Source organism: Centrocercus urophasianus, unplaced genomic scaffold (genome assembly GCF_019232065.1).
Source record: "Centrocercus urophasianus isolate 14NV4802_14NV808 unplaced genomic scaffold, USGS_Curo_1.0 seq_16, whole genome shotgun sequence".
Classification (NCBI taxonomy): domain Eukaryota; kingdom Metazoa; phylum Chordata; class Aves; order Galliformes; family Phasianidae; genus Centrocercus; species Centrocercus urophasianus.
This window is the reverse complement of record NW_024884711.1, coordinates 25327450-25347182: the sequence shown is the minus strand read 5'-3', so window position 1 is coordinate 25347182 and position 19733 is coordinate 25327450.

The following is a 19733-nucleotide window of genomic DNA, read 5'->3' as shown; positions in this document are numbered from 1 at the left end:
GTATAAACAACAAATTGCAGTTGAAAATTTACATTGCTGGGAGAGTATTTTAATTTTTACTGACGCTATATGAGGAACGTGACCTAGTTGGTATTGAATACAAACAGTACTACAGTGAGATCTCCCTGTCCTTTATTTAAATCTTGAAATTGTCTGTCTGATTCGATCATTCTTACAGCTATGCCTATGATAATGGTCAGAAGAATCTTCTGCCTGGGTGTTGATAAGACTACAGTTGAAGATATTCCCTCAAGCCAAGCTTTTGCTGCTAGCAAGCAGCCTCCTAATGTGCTGCCCACACAGTAGAAGTAAAAATGAGCATGGGAAAGAAATGAGGCACGTGGCTGTGGGAGCAGCCTCTGAAGGAAATGATAAGGCTGAGACTGTGAGACAAGAATGGTGGTAGCATGAGTTGTAACTAGGACAAGCTGAGTAAATATGGGGCTGACAGTTGGGCCTTGTACCAGAAATAATGGGGAAAGAAGGGATGGCTATCAGGGTAAGGAGAGATAGGCTTGTTAGTGAAACAAGAAACACCAGGCTTGTTTGGCAGGAGAGTTTGGGCAAACTGGGTCGCTGGTATGTGTCTATTCTTGGATCACAAACTTCTTTATTCTCTGTAATTGCGCTGACGTTGGAAGTCAAAAGCACAGCAACAGGGTACGCAATATAGCATGGCTTCTATGGTCCTCTTTGACTATACGTATCAAGTTCAAATTAATATTTAAACCAACAAACAAAAAAACAAACAGAAACACAAAAAAACCTCCATGAAACCCCAATGCAAACCTGCTCAAAAATGGTTCACAGGGGATGCAATGTCACAGAAAGTAAACGTATTCTCAGAAAACTGCATCAGAAATAAAATTCCAAGTGCTGATAAACTGAATAATCTCAAAGCATGCTGTATTTCTGCTACCATTTCTGCGCTCTAGAAGATCTTGTTTTAATCTGTGTTAGCTGAATACTTGTACAGGAACAAGTGTAAATGCTCTGTTTTTAAGAAGCTTAAATTCAACTGCTAAGTGTTATGGTGTAGGAATTTAGAGAGCTTTCTCTGTTTCTGTGCGCTGTCAAATCAAGCAACAATTCACACTATAGGAGAGGGGTGGCTACCATTGTATTTTTCAGCTTTGGATATGAACAAACTTTTTTTTTCTCCCCCAAAATTATAACTGTAATTTTAAAAATCAAGCATGAAGAACTAGCATTATTTCTTGTGGTCAAAATATTGATTTCGTGGCAGGAAATAAAAACTCTCTGGGGGATACAGCAAAGACAAAGAATGCACACATTTTCAAATACAATCACACGAAAAATAATCAAATTCACTGCTACAAATTTCAGCAATTGGTAACAAATAGTGTAGGGAGCACGTAAGCTGGCCACAGATGTGTCTCAAAAAGTGAGACATGTCATCTTCATCTAATCAACTGATCAGTATAACTGTACCATAATATCTGGGGTAATGATTTTTAAAGTCATCATTTATAGAAGCCAAGAGAATTAACCGTAAAATCCACAAAATCCTTATGCTGCACACTGTATGTGGAAAGAAGACATGCTAGTGGTTATTGCAATTATCTGGAATTGCAGAGGAATAGCTGCCTTTTGACGTTTTTGAACGTCTCAGACAAATCCAGGAGTGTTAACAGAAATTCTTATGGTGTCTAACTTTTGTTCCCAGCAGGCTGGCTAGCATTGCAGACACAGCCAAATTCTCTCCTGGACTAACTACAATCACAAAATTTGGCCAAAAACAAATGTAATACATTGATTTCAAGAAAAGTTCAGTTCCTGTGTGGTGCTCAGGGCTCTTCCAGAGCAAACTGTAATAGAGGATGACTGTAAAACCACGTTTGGTACTGGAGGTTTGAATTACTATTATTTCTATCACTTCCATGTAAATGACTGATCTTGCATTTTCATGGGGTTATTACAATTGATTATTTATTTATTTATTAGAGCTATTTATTAAGACAAATAATTGTTTGTTTCTCTAAATACTACGGAAGCAATAAAGTGCCCTGTTTCAAAGACTGCCTCTGCAGATTAAACGAGAAAATACAGAAACTGCATGAATCCTGATGATGTCTGTTCTGAGAATGCTAGTGTAAAACTGAGAGCAGAGAGATTTCTAAACTGTCCCCCATGCTTGCTATGTTCACTCAGTTAGCTTACTGCAGATGTTGTTTTTTTCTAGAGGCCTTGCAGAATGAAAGTGCAGAAAGACACATCTGAGGAACAAAGATTACGATTACGCTTTGGAAACACCAGGGAAGAAAACATGGAAAACAGATTTGAGAGAAGCACATAAATAGAAAACAAAGGCTGGCAACTTTGATACGCCATATGGAGTGATGGGGTGACAGAAGAAGAAGTAAAATAGTCCAAACACTGAAGACTTGGTAGGCATGGCCAACAAATTTGTTTGCAGCAGTTATTTCAGGGATTCAGATTGGAAGGATGATAAATATTTATGAGGAAGTTTTTAAATTGCCATGGTGAAAGAACATGGTCAGTCTGTTAAAGGAATTGCTGTTTGCTGTCAGCACTGAGCACAAGATACTCTGATCAGTGGTTATTCCACACCAGATGGCATAAATTTTTCTTTGATTGGATAGGGAAACAGTGATCTCCGTACAATCATGAGTGCTCCATTCCTTTTCCTGTCCGAATATAATATTTCCCATACGTAACTAAGATCTCAGCAACATAAACAATTTCCAATATTTGCAAATGCCCTTCATTTCTTGTTTCTTAAATTCTTGTGCAATCCCCAAATCAAAATCTCTCTCAACCCCAGCCCAAGAAAAGTACAAGCTGTGGCGACCCACCTCTGCAGTTTGTTACTGCATTTTACGTTTGCTGTGCTGAGAATGTCTCATGTGATGATCTGAATGCTTATTCTGTAAGAATAAACTGGAAGTCACAGCTGAGTTGGACGGAGGTTTTTTTTTGTTTGGTGCTGACTGCAAGGAATGCAAGCATAGCTCTGGGCAAATTCCCTGTCTCTGGGTGATTTCTGAGCCATTTGAGATAGTTGTGGGTGAATTAGCCAAGTTGCATGAGAACAACCTAAGTATTCATTTCTCTTTACAGGTACAATAAGACAAAAAAGTGTGAGAATCCAGGCAGGGTGCTTCAGGATGGACAAGAGGGAAGGTAAGGGAAATGCAAGCTTGTGCAAGGGTACAGCTGCTGCTGGGATATGTACTTTATGATTAAGCGCTACTCACAGCTGTGTGAAAGTTCCACACACCAATACAGAGACATCTAGCTGAAAAATGTCAAAAGGACAAGAAAATAGTAAAGGAGAAGTGTCTTAAGTGGCCAGCAGAGTGGAAATATTTTATTCAGCTGGGGGTAATGTCTGAGGGAAGTTTGTGTTGTCTTTCCTGGCTGTCCGTTCAGAATAGACGTGACAAAAATGCATGTGAAAATGCCCATTTCTCACATCCAAGGAAGACCAGAAAATATTTCTTTTCATCAGCAAATAAATACTAGATATTCTTTTACCGTATGCTAGTTATTCAAGTCCTGTCAGACTAAGGACACATTTTATTTTATCAGCTGGATTGCAGAACTACAGCCATTGATATGAGCACATGGATACACATATGTTTAGTCATTTTACTTCCCGAGGAACACAGCCAACCTGATCTTTGGATCTGGCAAAAATGTGAGCTATTAGTTTTTCCCAAAGCTTTTTCTGATCCTTTAAAACCAAATTTTTGTCACTGAAATAACCTGAACAAATTTTACCAGAAGATATTTCCAACTGGTGTTTCTCCTCCTCTTCATAATATTCTTAAAACGACTGCTGATTAAAAACTTCAGTGGATTGATTTCCAAAGCAATCCATTTATGTCATGACTATGTGGCTTTGTGTCCCTGCCATTGTGTAAGACTTCAATCCTACTTCTAATTGCTTTGGGTATCAGTTCTTTAGGCCTGTTTCTTCTTTCTCTGCTGTCTGTTTGGTTCTTATTTTAGCATATTGTTTACTTTAGCTTTGTATCAGTATTGATTTGGGCTCTGTTAAATGATTTTTGCCCATGTACTCTTGTGTACCCACTCAATGCATGAAGATGTGTCTTCAGAGTCCGGTGGAATTTTTAAGCTTCTGCCTAATACAATAAGATAAAATTTCCATCTGCTGTAATATCATACCTTTTAAGATTGTTTCCAAGGTTTTCTCATATGCTTGTTGTTAAGTTTATTGATCCATAGCTTCCTGGTTTATCTTTTCAAGTTTTGGAAATATGCAGTGATAAAAATTACTTCAGTTCTCAGGAATTTTTGCCTTATTCCAGTGAATTTGTATACATTTCATTTCACAAGTTCACTTATTTCCATGCCAGTGACCTTTCCGTTATTATCCTGCCATAGCTAAAAGTTCATTTCTTCCTTAATCACTTAATTTAAAATATTAAGATATATATATTGTTTGCCTTAATTTTTTTTTTATTATTATTTTTTTAATCTTTAGTGCTATAATCTTCTGTTTTGCACATTTTCTCCCATAACGTAGAAGTGTCTCAACAGGTATTGACCAACTTCCAAAAAATGTGTAATTGAGACATCATATTTATACCATCACCATTTATTGCCATTTATCTGGGATTATTTTTCTACGGACTTTATATATTTTTGATCTCATCTCATCAGGTGAAATGCATTCCATCTCATCTCCTGAGTGCATTCTTCTTTTCCTTTTTTATGTTGTCCTTACATCTTTTTCTGCAATTAAGTAATTACTTTGAAATTTCTTTTCCTCCCATTTCTCCCTCTTTGCTCTGATGCGAGATGGTGGCTCCTATTGCGAGTTACTGAACTAAACCTTTGCATAATCCTCAGCTGTGCTGAACCAGTCCCCAGGTATGGATTTTCTGTACAGTACCAAGTTTCAACAATTTCTTTTTCCTTCTCATACTATGCCAAAAAGGGTCATTATTTTGTACTAAATACAGCCTATAAAATTCCAAGCAAGTTTTTCAACCCTAAGAGCTTTTCTCTTAGGTATGATTCTTCTTTACAATTACAGGCTTTGCATTTGTCAGTTCATTGATGTGAGTGGATTTAATCGTGACTTCAGCAGCGTAAAGCAACGCTTTCCTCTGTTTCACAGAATATTACAAAGAATTCAACAAGCTGCTCATAGTTTGTTACTTTTGTTTCATTTCCAGTTATTAGATATAAATTTTTTTCAGACCCAGCTTGCATAGCATTTTTAAACTTGTCTTCAGTTTGCTGGACTTCTCTTAACTAACAAACGCATTGTATTCAAAACAAAACAAAAAAGACCCCTAATATCAGAGGTGAAAAGAACAGTTAAAGATATTTATTTGGCCCAACTCAGATAAGTAATGAGGATACAGACTGCCCTCAGACAGACCTGTTAGCTTAATGTTAGCCTTGTGAACTGTACTTCAGAAATAAATGCATAAACTACATATATCTGCTCAATATAACAGAGAGGCTACTTGAGCAAAAAAAGGAGCATATTTGTTCAAGCCATATGTACCTGAATCATTTGGCAGCTGAGATTCCAATTTTGTTCTTTTACAAAAGCCTATTCAATAAAAAACAACAATAATAATAGTAATACAGTTCTTTTTGCCATGACTGGTACCCATACAAAGAATGACAGATAACAGAAAAGATAGTATTATTCATACTTTAAATGAGAAGCAAAAATACTTGAGGTCACTAGCAGTCAGCATATTTCACACTTCTGCTGGTTTTCTTCTGAGGATCTTGAGACTATTCAACAAGAGAAGCTGGATTATGCCCCAGAATGCAGCTCAGTACATGGGTTTACTGCTGTGCTTCAAATGTGATGGCAACAAGTAATGATGGCTCTGATTGCCTACTTTTTCTACATCAGGAGTCATCTACAACAACTTTATACTAGAGAAAATATCACTTCTGCTTCTGCTGATAGAAACACAACAGCAAATCCTTTCTACAGATGTGCAGTATGTTGAGTGATCTGTTTACAGCACTTATTGGTGAAACCAATAACACTGCCAAAATCACTTTTGGTTGTATCTATACTAAAGATAAAAATGTTACACCATCCTCCCAAACATCTTTTTTACAGATAGAAATGTCTAACGTAGACAAGACCAAGGTGAACTGCGAGCTCAGATCCACTGTTTAGTTCGGTGCGAGGCCAAAGTCTCAGTGCACTTTTTGCCCTTCCTTTTTCTCTTTGAACAAAGGCAAAGCAGTAAGGGCAATCACTCAAGCACTCAATTCACATACCCTCTTGTACAATAAACCAGAGAAAAGAAAGTTCTGAATAGATCACACGCAGTCTCAATGGCCATTGAGGATTTCCATAGTTAAACTGAAAGATTTTTTTGGCCTGAGGCTGGGATCTTTCAGCATCTTGAAAATACCTTTATCCACCATCACAGTATTGGCTCAGGTAGGACTCAGGTAGGACTCCTCTGTCTTCTGCATCCAGGCCTGGGGCTCCCAGCACAGAAATAATTGGACCTATTGGAACGGGTCATGAGGAGAATATGAGAATAATCAGAGGGCTGGAGCACCTCTCCTAGGAAGAAACGCTGAGGGAGTGGGTTTGTTCAGCTTGAGAAAGAGAAAGCAAGGAGACCTCCTTTTGGCTTTCCAATACTTAGAGGGAGCTTATAAACAGGACAGAGATTGACTTTTTACATGATGACGATTTTAAAGGAATGTGGAAGTGTGCAGTATTTATGATGAATCTCAAATTTTAGGAGAAGTGCTGTGTGCTGCGCTCTTCCCATAATATTATAAGACGGAAATGTTCCTAGGAACTGTCAAAGTTCCAGTAAGAAAAGGGCTGAACATCTCTGAAATAAACTGCAGCTCAAACGGCCACATCTTGGAGGAACAGAAAGAGAGCCATTTCATTGCCCACAGAAACAGTATCTCCCAGACTTTGAAATGGCAGATGAAATATGCTCAGAATAATGTATTTTTCTCTTCTAATCTCACTTCAGTGCAGCATTAACTTGCTCAATGCTGCTTCAAGATGTCCATCCATCCCAAGCAATAATGCAGCAAGTGAAAATTTATACAACCGAATAGAATGAAAGTCGTCATACCACATTGAGTGTAAAAATGTGAGAACTTTGTGTTACGTGTCCATGCACATGCCATGCAACACGTGGCTCATGAACTGTCACAATAAGAGTGGTTATGAGGTTTGTGCAGAAGTCTTAAGGCAGAGACACAAGCAAAAAAGGAGATGTGTTGCTAGAGTCATATGCGAGCAGAAATAAGTATACCGTTTTCACTTCACTTTGAGCAAGCCTTACTCTGAACTGCTGCAGAGAAGAGATTCCAAGAACTCAAGCATCTACAAACAGAAGTATGAGAAGCTGAATTCATCAGTGGTGGATCTAGCTAGCTACTTCAGCTCACTAGCATGCACTAGTGGAAGTAACTTTGACAGCAGTGTATCTGTGTAGAGCAGTACCATAAATAATGCCATGCATTTACACCAATCTTTTTCAGATGCTTTTTACTTACAAATCTCAGCTACTGCCCTTTAAACCTCTTATCATAGAAAAAAAAATGGCTTGAGTTGGAAGGAACCTTAAAGCCCACCCAGTTCTATTCCCTTGCTGAGTGCAGGGTTGCCACCCACTAGATCAGGCTGCTCAGGGCCCCATCCAACCCATCACTGAACACCTTCAGGGATGGGGTGGATGCCTCCAGCAATGAGGATACATAGATAGAAAGACGCCATAACTTGTAACTGCATAACCTCTGCAAAAGGAAGACAGTTGTGCCAGAAATACAGAGTGAGTGCAAGCTAGAATTGGTAAGATTTCTACACAGTCTATAACTTAGCTGAAAATCAGGGCTATTTATGGCAGTGCTGCTGCTCTGACCTGGGCAAAGGAAAGGTTTTATTATTATTATTATTATTACTATTATTAATTTTTTATTATTTTTACTTTTGGTAACTATTTTTGATCCTCCAATTAAAATAAAATGAACAGCAGATAAGTTGAAATAAAAGTGCTGAGAAAAGGAGTAATGAAAGAAAACAAGGAAAGAATACGAGAAAATGAAGACAAAACAATAAAAGGAGAAAGAGGAAATATCACTTCACAATAATTGAGTCAGAAAATAGAGGGGGGATACTGAGAAAGGGAGGAGGAAAGAACAGAATTAAATGTAAGATAGTATTTAATTTAAACTTACATTTAATTTTATCTCCAAAGTCTCTCTTTAAAACCCAAATCTATTTAAATTTCAGCTGTGCTATCACTGTGTACAAGCAAGCCCACAGCCTTTAGATCCCAAATGTAAATCTAGCAACAGAAACTTATGTTAACCCATTCCACACTTACTGGAGCAAAAAGGGCTTATTAATGAAGGCAGTTTAACTAATGAGAGAAGAGTAGAACATAGGATTTTCTTCTACTGAAAATACTCTCTTAGAAGCAAAAATGTAGCATTTGCAATATGAACAATTGTGTCACTTAAAAAGTCAATGGACATTATAAATAAGTTAGCTGCTCATCCCTATTCCTTGAGCACAAATCCATTGTATCACAAATTCTCCTAAGGCAACCAAGATCTTGTAGAAATTAGCATACTTGCAAAAATCTTAAGGAAAGCTTACCAATTAAACATCAGATTGAGAAGTATAATGGAGAAAAACGTGTTTTAAAAAAAATCTGAATCCTGATTTTTTTTCTGAACGACCTGAAGAAGAATTTGTGAACTGAAAACAGAAAGCAGAGGTAAGTAACAGACACTGCAAAGACCTCTTTTTCCCCCAGATTAAAATTGTCAAAGAAGTGTCTAAGTCTTCATAAGAAAAGATCTGTTTTGTTTTGTCTTTGTATTTTTGCACTGCAATTTTTAAAAATTATAATGGGGAAATAAAGATGTTTGATGCAAACAGTCCAGAAGTTAGTAATACTGGGAAAAGGATGCATTCAACTGAACTAAAACCAAAGTAGTAGTGTGACTGGAGAGTTCCAAGTGTTTTGAATATCAATATTTAGTCTTAGTATTATCTCAGATATTTCTCATCTGGTTTTGACCTTCACTTGTTCACACACAACAAAAACTAGCTGCAGTGTTTCTTGTACATCTGAAAGGCACCAAGAAATGTAGCTGTGGTGGGGACATTTTACAGAGGGGACAAAGAATGCCAGACAGCTGGAGAAATTCCTATGCACCACAATGATTACAGCTGTGGTCAGGCTGCCTCCTGGAGTTTCCTGTGCCCAAGGTCAGATTTTGCAAGGTGCTTAGGTCAGTTTTTCCTGAAGTCAGCACCTATCACAGATGCACATCTCAGGAAGTTGCATCTTGTCTGGTCATACAGTTAGCCTGAACAGATACTGCTGAACACATCTGCAGTGTGCTTGGAAAAATGGATGGTGATGGTACTTTGGAAATATGACTGAAATGGATTTATTTACATACATCAAAGCAATATCTGGGAGCACGAGGGTGGAAAAGGACTCCCTGCACTGTTCTGTAGTTACAGTGCCAAATGATGGATACTGGTTGTGGAAGCTTAAAATTTGGATGACATTTCTGTGAGTTATTTGTAAACTTAATTTTTAACTTGTAGTTGCACAGTGCAGTGAATTCATTGGCTATTCAGGTAAGAGCAGATAACCAGGTAGTTGTTCTAGGTCAACCAGACCTAGCAGTGCTGATCCTGAAATAATTACTACAGTGCTGAGATCCCATTAAATGAGCTCCAATTCATAGCTAGAGAAACGTGATTAAAAGGCTTCTTTTTCACAGCTGGCTTGCCCTTGGGCACAGGAGAAGTGGCATGCAGTTATCTGTATTTGTCTGCACAGACATCCTGCAGACATTTCTTTCAAGTTGCAGAAGTTCTTTATTTTCTTTCAAAAGAAGGTTAGGAAAACATTAAAATCCCCAGGGCCAGGAAAAATGTGTAGGCATGAAAAAATTTTAAGTAACTTCATGTTGATTAAAAATTGATTAAGTCAAAGTAAGTAAAAAAAGAGAACCTATAAGGAAACAAAAGCTTGAGATTGATTTCATGCTGTCCAGAACCTGCTATTTGAAAATGGGTGTAGTGTCCCTGGTGTGCAGCTGGCATTGGTCTGTACATACATTGTGGGACAGTATCCTTACTGTCTGTGTAATGTAATGACTTGATCCTATTCCTTGCACTATCAAGGGTAAGATTTCCAATAACTTTTGTAGTTTAGGATCCAGATGCTGGAATGGCATGGAGAAAAATATACTGACTGGATGAACCTAGGTTCCCAAAGTGATTCTTCACCATTTCCTGAGGCATATCATTCTCTTAACACTATGCTACAGAACACATTATCCCCAGTCAGCTTGGATGTATGCTTCATGTTATTCAAAAACCATTAGTTAAAAACATTACTGCAAAAACATACATTTCTTCCATGCATATTATTTTTTGTGCAATCAAACTGCTACATAAAGAAAAGGAACCACTCAAAACATGGTTTTGACACAGAGCTGATCAGCACTCCAGGATTTATTATTCCTCACCTAAAAATGAACTGAAAGGCAAAAATCTTGCAAACATGAACTGACAAGCACTGTGCATGTAGAATTCTCTTTGACAAACAGTTCATTCTATATGGAGAAAAATGTGTAAGAAATCAGAAGAATAAAGCTACTGGATAAAATATGCATATGACTGATAATGAATGTATGCGTAGTTGGTGTGATGGGGTGGGTGGTGAATTTTACACAGCAGCATAGAAAAACACAGATAAAACACATCCCGTCTGGTTTCAGTCTGTCACTTCACCTACCACTAATGGTATGCTTTGCACATTAATTGGTGAAACATGCCAAAGGTTGTGATGTTCAACTAGAAATGAGTTACAAGAAACCTAAGATTTAAACTCATTTGAATTTGTCTTAATGTGAAAAGAATGGCCTTATTTCTACAAACATCTATTGTAAAGTTGTATCAAATGATCCATACAATCATAGAATCCTTAGAGTTGAAAGGGTCCTTTAAAGATTATTTAGTCCATCATCCCTACAATGACCAGGGATATCCACAGCTAGATCAGGTTGTTCAGAGCCCCAACCAGCCTGACTGTGAATGTCTCCAGAGACATGTCTCCAGGGACTGAGTGACTGAAGACTGTTTGATAGAGCAGATTCTCAGCGATAAAATAATATTTTTTCAGCATAGTCACCATCATTAGCTATGCACTTTCACCAGTGATGAGCAAGAGCAGTCATACCTCACTTGTTAAAATCTTCATGGCTGTCCAGAATGTTGCTGTCATGACTGAAATGCACCACCCACCACCTCACTGACCTCACATCCACTGTTTGGTCTCTACAAATGTTCAACAAACATCAATGAACATCAAAAGATGCCATTTTTTCCACATGGAGGAACTCAATTTCACACCTTTGCCTCATCTGCACTTCCACATCAGACACCATTCTGTCAGACTGTCCCTCTGCTGCCATCTGTTGCACAGTAAAAAGATGTAAAGGAAAGTATGTGGGAAGGTTTAACCTCTACTGCCATCAAACTGACATCTGCCTCTGATATCACAGGCCAACATAATAAAATAGAAGGCATTACTTTTGGAGCAGCCTTCACATAAAAGAGATCTTAAAATACCTTAAATGTGGCTGTAACATGCCTAAGGGTGCCTTTAGGTGAAATTAATCCCATCTGTGGCATGAGATACTTTAAAAAAGGTTGAGCATACAGAAGAGCGTGAACACAAAGTTGCTCCAGGCTGTCTGAGAATCAAAAGAAGAATCCACATTTGTTTATGTTACCAAATATATAACTTGCTTAGAACAACGAAGAAAGAAAACAACAAAGGTAAAATCTGGTGGTAGATAAACAGGGATCAAACTACCATGGGAAAATGGAGAAATCTCTCATCTGAAGAACAACAGGATACCTCCTTATCTGGATAGAAGACAGAGCACAGCAGTGAACGAAAGAAAAGTGACGGTCTGTGATGTACTGTTTAAACTGGATGACCCAGTGATTCCCTGTGACCTTATCCTTGATGAGACAATGAGCTGATCAGTTTAACTATGGGGGAGATAACTTCTTCAGGTAGAAATGCTCCCAGGGGAGAAACGCCTCCCAACGGAGGCATGCTTACTGGCAAATAGTTAGTTAAAACAAGTTGCAAAAAGGTATCATTTAACACATGATGTAGTGTTTAATACACCTTAGTTAATATCAGCTGGGTTTTTGTTTGTTTGTTTTTTTCCTATAAATTTAACAGTTTTTTGCAGGTCTGCTTTCTGGCACAAACTGGGCTTTAGTACAAACCTTATAAAAGATGAAAGAAAAAAAGATTATGAGCGTTTTATAGAATGCAAGCATAAGGCAAGTAACAATAAAAGGCAGATGACTTCAGCATGGGTTGTCTTGACAAAATAGTTATGGCTAGTGACACCATGACTACAGTTTTGTGTGTTGTTAATGCATGAAATAATGTAGTAGCAAGGCACAGTTTAGCCAAGTGTGCCGAGAGAACTGCATCTGCACCTCCTCAGGATTGTTTTGTTACAAAGGAAGTTATGTGCATGTCCACACAGACTTCCACACTGGGTTGAAGCCTATGCCTGCTTGTTTTCCACCCTTGAAATAGGGCAGTTCAATTGAACTGGTTGCTTTACTGTTAAGATGAATCTCCAGAAATCAGCTCTCACTAAGAAAGTGCAGCAAGCCATATTAACAACCACTCTTCTCAATAAAACATTAAGAACATTTAGGTAGAAAAACAACAACAAAAAAAACCAGAAAAGATCTGCAGCAGTATGTTTGATTGTATGTACACAGGGTCCTCCGAAATATGAAATAGATCAGGAAGTGCATGCCTAAAATATCATCTGCACAGAGGGAGCCACTTACCACCGTCACTGCCTCAAAACTTGAGCAAAGTTCTGGTAACAGGGAACTAAAATTTCAGCAGTGAGAACAACAACTAGAAGAAAACACATCTGAATGTGACATGTATATCAATTTACTCTTAATAGATTGCAGCTCCTAACACATATCTTTTTTAGAACTCACAGATCAGTTTAGGAAATTTTAAAAACACTGATGAGGTGGAATCACAATGGTAACAGTAACTGTTTGACACTTTAGTGCAGCAAAGTATCCTACAAGCACTGGCACGCTTGCTTTTTAAATGGGTTTGCAAATGATGAAAAATAAACTAATTGAAGGAGAACTGCAGATTTTTTTTAAATTAATCAATCTTGTTCTAAAATACACAGGTGAATGTTAATGAAAGAGCTAGTCAGAAAATAAAATTCTCCATACCAAGTTACATTGACCTACAGCTTTCACATTTTTTTCTCAGCCCTCAGAGTTCAGTCCTCAATGCTTTGCTAGCCTGAGCAAGCTGACCTCTCGCTTCATTCTGGTCCATGCTAGTTCTCCTGTGCATCTATGCCATTTAGAGTTTTTCTGTATGTGGATGAGCACAGCTGTACTCAGCTTTCCCAGCGCTGAATGGCTGCTAAACAGAACTGACCATGGATGACAGAGCTCACTAGCTAGGGTGGGTGCAGGACACTGCGTAAATACCGCAAGCAAGAGAAGCTCTTCTTCAAAGGGCTCGTGTAGCTGAGATGGATAAAAAGTGCAATGTCATACGGGAGATCTTCACCAGGGTGAGGTAAAAGCTGAGGAATAATACTGAAAAACATTTCAGGGTCTCAAGTAGATTTGTTGTAAGGGTTTCAAATGTTGAAGCTGATTAGGCACATATATCTTGTCTATTGTAGGAGCTGGGTTTCTCTTCTGCCAATTGCAAATCCACAGATTTTGATTAATAGCAACCCAGGCACTCTCTGAGGTGGCAGACAAGGAGATGAGTTCCTCAGCCTTCATACCATTTTCACCTGCTTCCTTGTCACACTACTCTGGGATAGCAGAGCACAACAGCCACACATTATCAATATTACAGAGACAAGTGCAATGCCAACTGATTTGACTCCTTAAAACATGAGTTCTTCTGTCAGGGAAAGCCTCTCCTGAAAGTTAACATGACCTGCTGTGATGCTGTAAATGGCTGACAAAGAGCTAGGCTCCAAGCTGGTTAGTTAACCTCCTAGGCACAAACACACCCTATTTCTCTAGAGAGAGATACTGATACTCCCTCTCAAGACAGGGCCAGCATCTGGTAGCTCTAGCAATGTGAGTTTTAAAAAACCTGTGCAAACCATCACTAGCTCTCCAGAGTTTCCTGAATTTTCAGGAAAATTCTCTGCGATTTCTATCATTTCCAGACTTGCGTTCATCTGGATACATATCAGGAGTAGCTAAAGTGACTTGAAATTCACAGGGGGAGGAAACTGCACCTTAATAATACAGTGCTAACAGTATTAAAACGAGTAAGCTGCCAACAGTTAATGCAACATTTGCAAAAGTCTTTGCTGGTTTTATCCAAGTTGTACCCTCATCCAGCTAGTGAAAATGCTGTAACCTCCCATTCAGACCTTCCCCTCCAGCCCTTACTAATTCCTACATTTTTCTCATTCCTCTGCTGCAATGTTAGTGCGCTTACTGAAGTGTGGGTACCTAACTCGAGGTCCAGCTGCTACTGTTTGTGAGCCAATAGGACTGTGCATATTTTTGAAACACTGAAGCTGCTGTTATTGCAGAAAGTAAATGTGTTACCCCGATAATGAACGGCCAGCTGGCTGACCAGTTTTTGCTTATGTACAGTCAACATCTATTGTTCTTCCCTTTGCACTGTTCTGAGAGATTCATCACAGATCAATGTCCTGACAGAAAACTTCTCTCAGCCCAGAACTCACAGGAACCCTTAGATTCTTCTTTCTCATTGGATCTTACAAGAAAACAATAGTAAAGGATGTAATACTGTCTGACCTAAAGAAATTTATTAGAGATACTCTGTATAGGATTTAAATAGATATTTATAAAACAAGACAAACTTCAAAAACAGAAACATTTTATGTTAATCCATATAACTACAGATCAGCACATAAGCCAAAACAAATGTGGTGAGCTGTAGATGAAATACTCCAGCTTTTGTTTAAGCTGTCTTTTAACGTCTTAAAAAGACATTTATGTTGTGGTACGTTTCCTGGACTGAATATCTATGTTATATAAAGGCCACTGAAGTTCTCCCTTCCCCCTTCTGCTTACAGTCTTTAAGTTTACATCAGTCATCATCCACCCAAACATGAAAAGCCATTTCTAAATGTTTTTCACTCAGTGTTTTCTCTATCTGTAGAAGTCAACAAAAGAAAAAAAAAGTATAAAAGAATTTAATGAAATTTTATCAAGCATGAAATGGTGTTTTAACAAAACAGGGGGATTTGCTGAAGTAATGTTTCAGTAAGGAAGGAAATACCATTGACTTTATTACAGCTGCCTAATGTTTTCCACGAACTGCAGAAAATAATTCATTGTATCTTAGTGACCTACAATAACAGCTGACTGCTTGCACTTGATGGAAATGTGATTTGCGTCTACTGAAAATTAACTATTTAACTTCTCCATGTTGTTCTCTTTGGATACACGTTGATTTCCATTGCATTCTGTTTTGAACTATTTCTTGAGATGCAAACTCCAGTAAACACAAACATCAATGGCTATGCAGTGTTCTACCACGAAGGAAGAAAAACACAGGCAAACAGCGTGTCGGCTGCAAGAGACTGCACTTAGATGAGGCCCCTTCTTTCTAAGACATTTTACCTAGAAGATTCAGTAACATGGCAAAGGAACACTTCAGACTGCTGTATGTGGGCACGCTCATGCATGTTCAGCAGAAAGTTCCACTGAGAACTTTGAGAGAGACAGAGGAGATGCTGAGCCAGTGAAGATTTGGGGCTGGATTGGATGAAGTGACAACGTCAAGGGAAAAGCAATATCTTGCCTATGTAGTCTGAAGAAAAATGAGTGGAGCTGAGGCAGGGAAAAATGGGAACAAAATCTTTGTCTTTTGAGACTTGTCAGAAGATTTACTCCCACTGTAATCACTGCCTCTGAGAAACAGGAGACGGATGCAAGCTGTTCTGCTGCAAATGCTGTGCTGACAGCCCAACATATCTCATATTCTCTATGCAATACCATCCCTTCTTTACATAATTTATAGAATATATTTCATCCTTGCTTAATAAGAGCATCTAGATTTTGTACGCACATCTGTGCAGGTACGTGTGTATATACTGTACCGACCCACATCCTGAAAAACTATGTATGTAGGCACATCACATATTCAATATCTGTGAACGTATGCATCTACGCTGCACATCTATACAATCGCTAACAGATAGCAGTGCTGTTCAGTAGGGAAGAAGAATATGACCTGGGATCTCATGCAAATTTTACTTCAATAGAAGGTGATCTGGGATCTGTTATGTTCATTCAGAGTAAAAAAGAATGAACATTTCACCTTCAAATTTGACTGGCAGTGAACTCCTCCTTAATTTGTATGAAAAATAGGTATGCATCTACTGTGAGCTTAGCTGCATTCAGAACATGAAGAGGACTCTTTTCTCACACTTGAAAAACAGCTGTACACACTTGAACCATGCTGTCTGTTCTTTTTCTAGTCTTACTTATTCAAATTAACATAACTGTCATGAATTCAGAATTACTTCCACTGAAGTAATGAAACCACACAGAGGTAAAACTAGTGCAAGGAGACTCTGGAGTCTCAATTCTGCAATTCCCCACTGCTATGATTATTTCAAGTGTGTAAATCGAAGGACTACTTCACACAACTGAAATGAAACAAAACAGTAAGCAGCAAAATGTTAAAAGGGTACTGAAAATGGACAATAGCCTTTTTAAATGGGTTGAAATACTCTGTTGTTAAAATGGCTTTAGTGTGACACACACTTTGTGTGATTGTCAGAAACTCACATAGTGAGCACTGAAATTACTCTGCAGCAAAGAAGCAGGCTTCCCACTCACAGAAAGCACGATGGCATGGATGCCTAGATATCACTTGTTGAAACATGAAAATTGGTTGCATTTATGCACATAAAGATGAAATTAGACTCAACAAATGACTGAACTATCAAAGTGAGAAGGAACCTGTAGCTGACAAACCATGACGAGTTCATACAATGAAAAGTTTGACTCTTCTGACATTGGGAGGGCATTCAACAAAGTTCCTTGAGACTGTAATGTGCTTTGTTGGGCTTTTTGTTTATTTTATCCTTGCTTTCTATCAGAAGAAAATGATTAGCATGGACTGCAAGCAGTCTTAATGCCTCCAAGAGTCAATTATGTTAATTTCTATTCTATGAAAAAAAGCTTATATCTGTATAAACCTCCATTTTACCTTTTCAGGCATTTAAAAGAACGAGAAGAAGTTATGTAAATTTTGATAAACAGGTTGAGAACACTGGTGGTATATTTATAGTGAAAATCAAACTCTATAGAAATACAGTCATTGTTTAGAGTTGTGTCACAACTGGCCATTCAGATGAGTGCATCCCACGGAGAGGTTGGTTCTTAAAACCTGAGGGTGGGAATCTCTGACAGACAGCCTCTTGCTCAAGTTCATAGGAAGCTTTCATATGATGCAAACCACTTCATTAAAAAAAACAACACTGCAAAGATTTCTGTCTCAGTGGGCATTCCAATAGCATGCTTCAGACATACATTGCATAGCTGACATCACTTCCACTGGTACTCATTCTCTAATATTAATTTCACTGGATATACTCTTTGGGATATAAGAAGTAAAACATAGCTAATAAATGGCTTTTCCTACACCGTCATCTTCTTTATGTCACCTTTGTTTCCCCTTCTCACTAACTAAGCCACCCTTGAAATTTTTAGTCCCTCTCTGCACTGGAATTTTTCTTTGCCCTAGTAAGGATTAGTTAGAAAGCAATAGTAAAATTATATTTGCCATGTTCTTTTTGTCCTCATGTGACCCTAACAGTGAGGTTAAGGAAATGTAATTGTCCCTATGGGGCATCCAAATGTTTACAGTATAGTTCTCAATGCTTTTCTTAGAGTGACATAATGTACTGCAGAATTTCATATTTTAATATTATTCAAAAAAAGCCTTACCGAAAAAGTGCACTGAAAAACCTGCACAAAGATTAGGAATGGTCAAACATTATAACATCAGGAGATAATTAATTCAAATTTTAGTACATGGGAACACATGGACAGAGAAAGTTAATTGTATTTCTCAGTCTCTTTTTTTTAGTGTGTGCATCTCCTATTTTGAGTCTGCCGTGATTCATAATGAGAGCCAACAATGCCAGACGACAGTGAGTGAAGCTATGAACAAAACAAACCTCTGGATGGGCAACCTCATGCCCACTGACACCCATCTGAGGACACACAAGGGTCCAAGCTACACAGTGAGTGCTGGGAGACAGAGGTAAGGATCCACAGATCTACACAGTGCTTCAGCTAAACCTTTGAGTCTCCATGAATAGTTCAAGTTGGAAGAATCAGTTCATCTAAAGAGTGACATTTCTTCAACATGTAGAGAAACCGACACATCCTGTTTACTCATACATAGACACAGAGGTGCTACTGGAGGAATTTGGAGGCAGGGAGGCACTACGGTCCTCATTCTTTTATATATCATTTACATCCGATCGTGATCACAACATGATGTAATTCTGTTCCTGAGGGCACCAACACAGAACTGAAGTAAATACTGTCACAGCACATAGCCTTATCACTGCTCAGGACCAAAGGAATAAGGAATCAGTCCCACAACCTTTTGTAGTTGTATGTTTGCAAAGCATTACTTAAATCATACAACATAAATTTCTTTCTTTTCTTCTTTCTTCCTTTTTCTTTTCCCCAAAAGGAGACAAGAGCTCCTTCCAATCACACAAGTAGCAATATCTTGCATACTTTTTCATTTGATTCTGTATACACTGTCCAAAAGCATCTGTAGTAGACGTATTCTCTTTTACTTATCAAGATAATAGTTCTTAAATATGATTCAGAAAACAAGATAGTTAACTTAGTGGGTATTCTTCCAAATTACAGCCATTCTTAAATACAACCTTGCAAGCTGAGGGATTATCTTTTAATTAATTTACCCTTGAGTGCACCAAAGTAAGAGCAAGTGTATGGGAACTGCTAAATCACGGCCTGAACCTCTGATTGACCACCTGAGGCAAGCACTGAGTCAGTCATGGGAGCACAGGTGAAGGCAATTCTCCTGTGCTACCAGAAGGGATGGAGCCTGGCTGCACCTCTCCTAGATCCCATTTAAGTGCTGACTGCCATCAAGGAAGGATCTCTTCCTAGAGGATGAAGGATATTGCGAGCCTTCAACATTGGAAGGCATTTTCCATTTATTATTTTCCTGCTGTGATAATCTTAGCCTCAAACTCTGTACGTCAATTGATTTTGCTCCTCTGTACACTTATTGATTGTACAGCAAGCAAGGGATGTAAAATCAGCCCCTGGAGTGTTCTGGATGCTTAAGATGAATTTGATCAATTGTTGCAATACAATCTCATTTTAGTGTGCTTTTCAGTATCTGATACATCAATATTTTCTTATCATGGTTTCTTAACAGTTTCTAGATATGCCTCTTCAGCAGATTTAGATGTATGTAACTTCAGCTATGTCAATTACTATGACTGTATTGTGGGTGTGTAGCAAAATGCACCTCTAGTGTTTTGTGTGGTAAGTCTTTAGTAAGGTGCCAGCTATTCTGTCCAGTGCAGAAATCTAAAGGGGACTGGTGAAGGGAAACCACGTGGAACACTCTAAT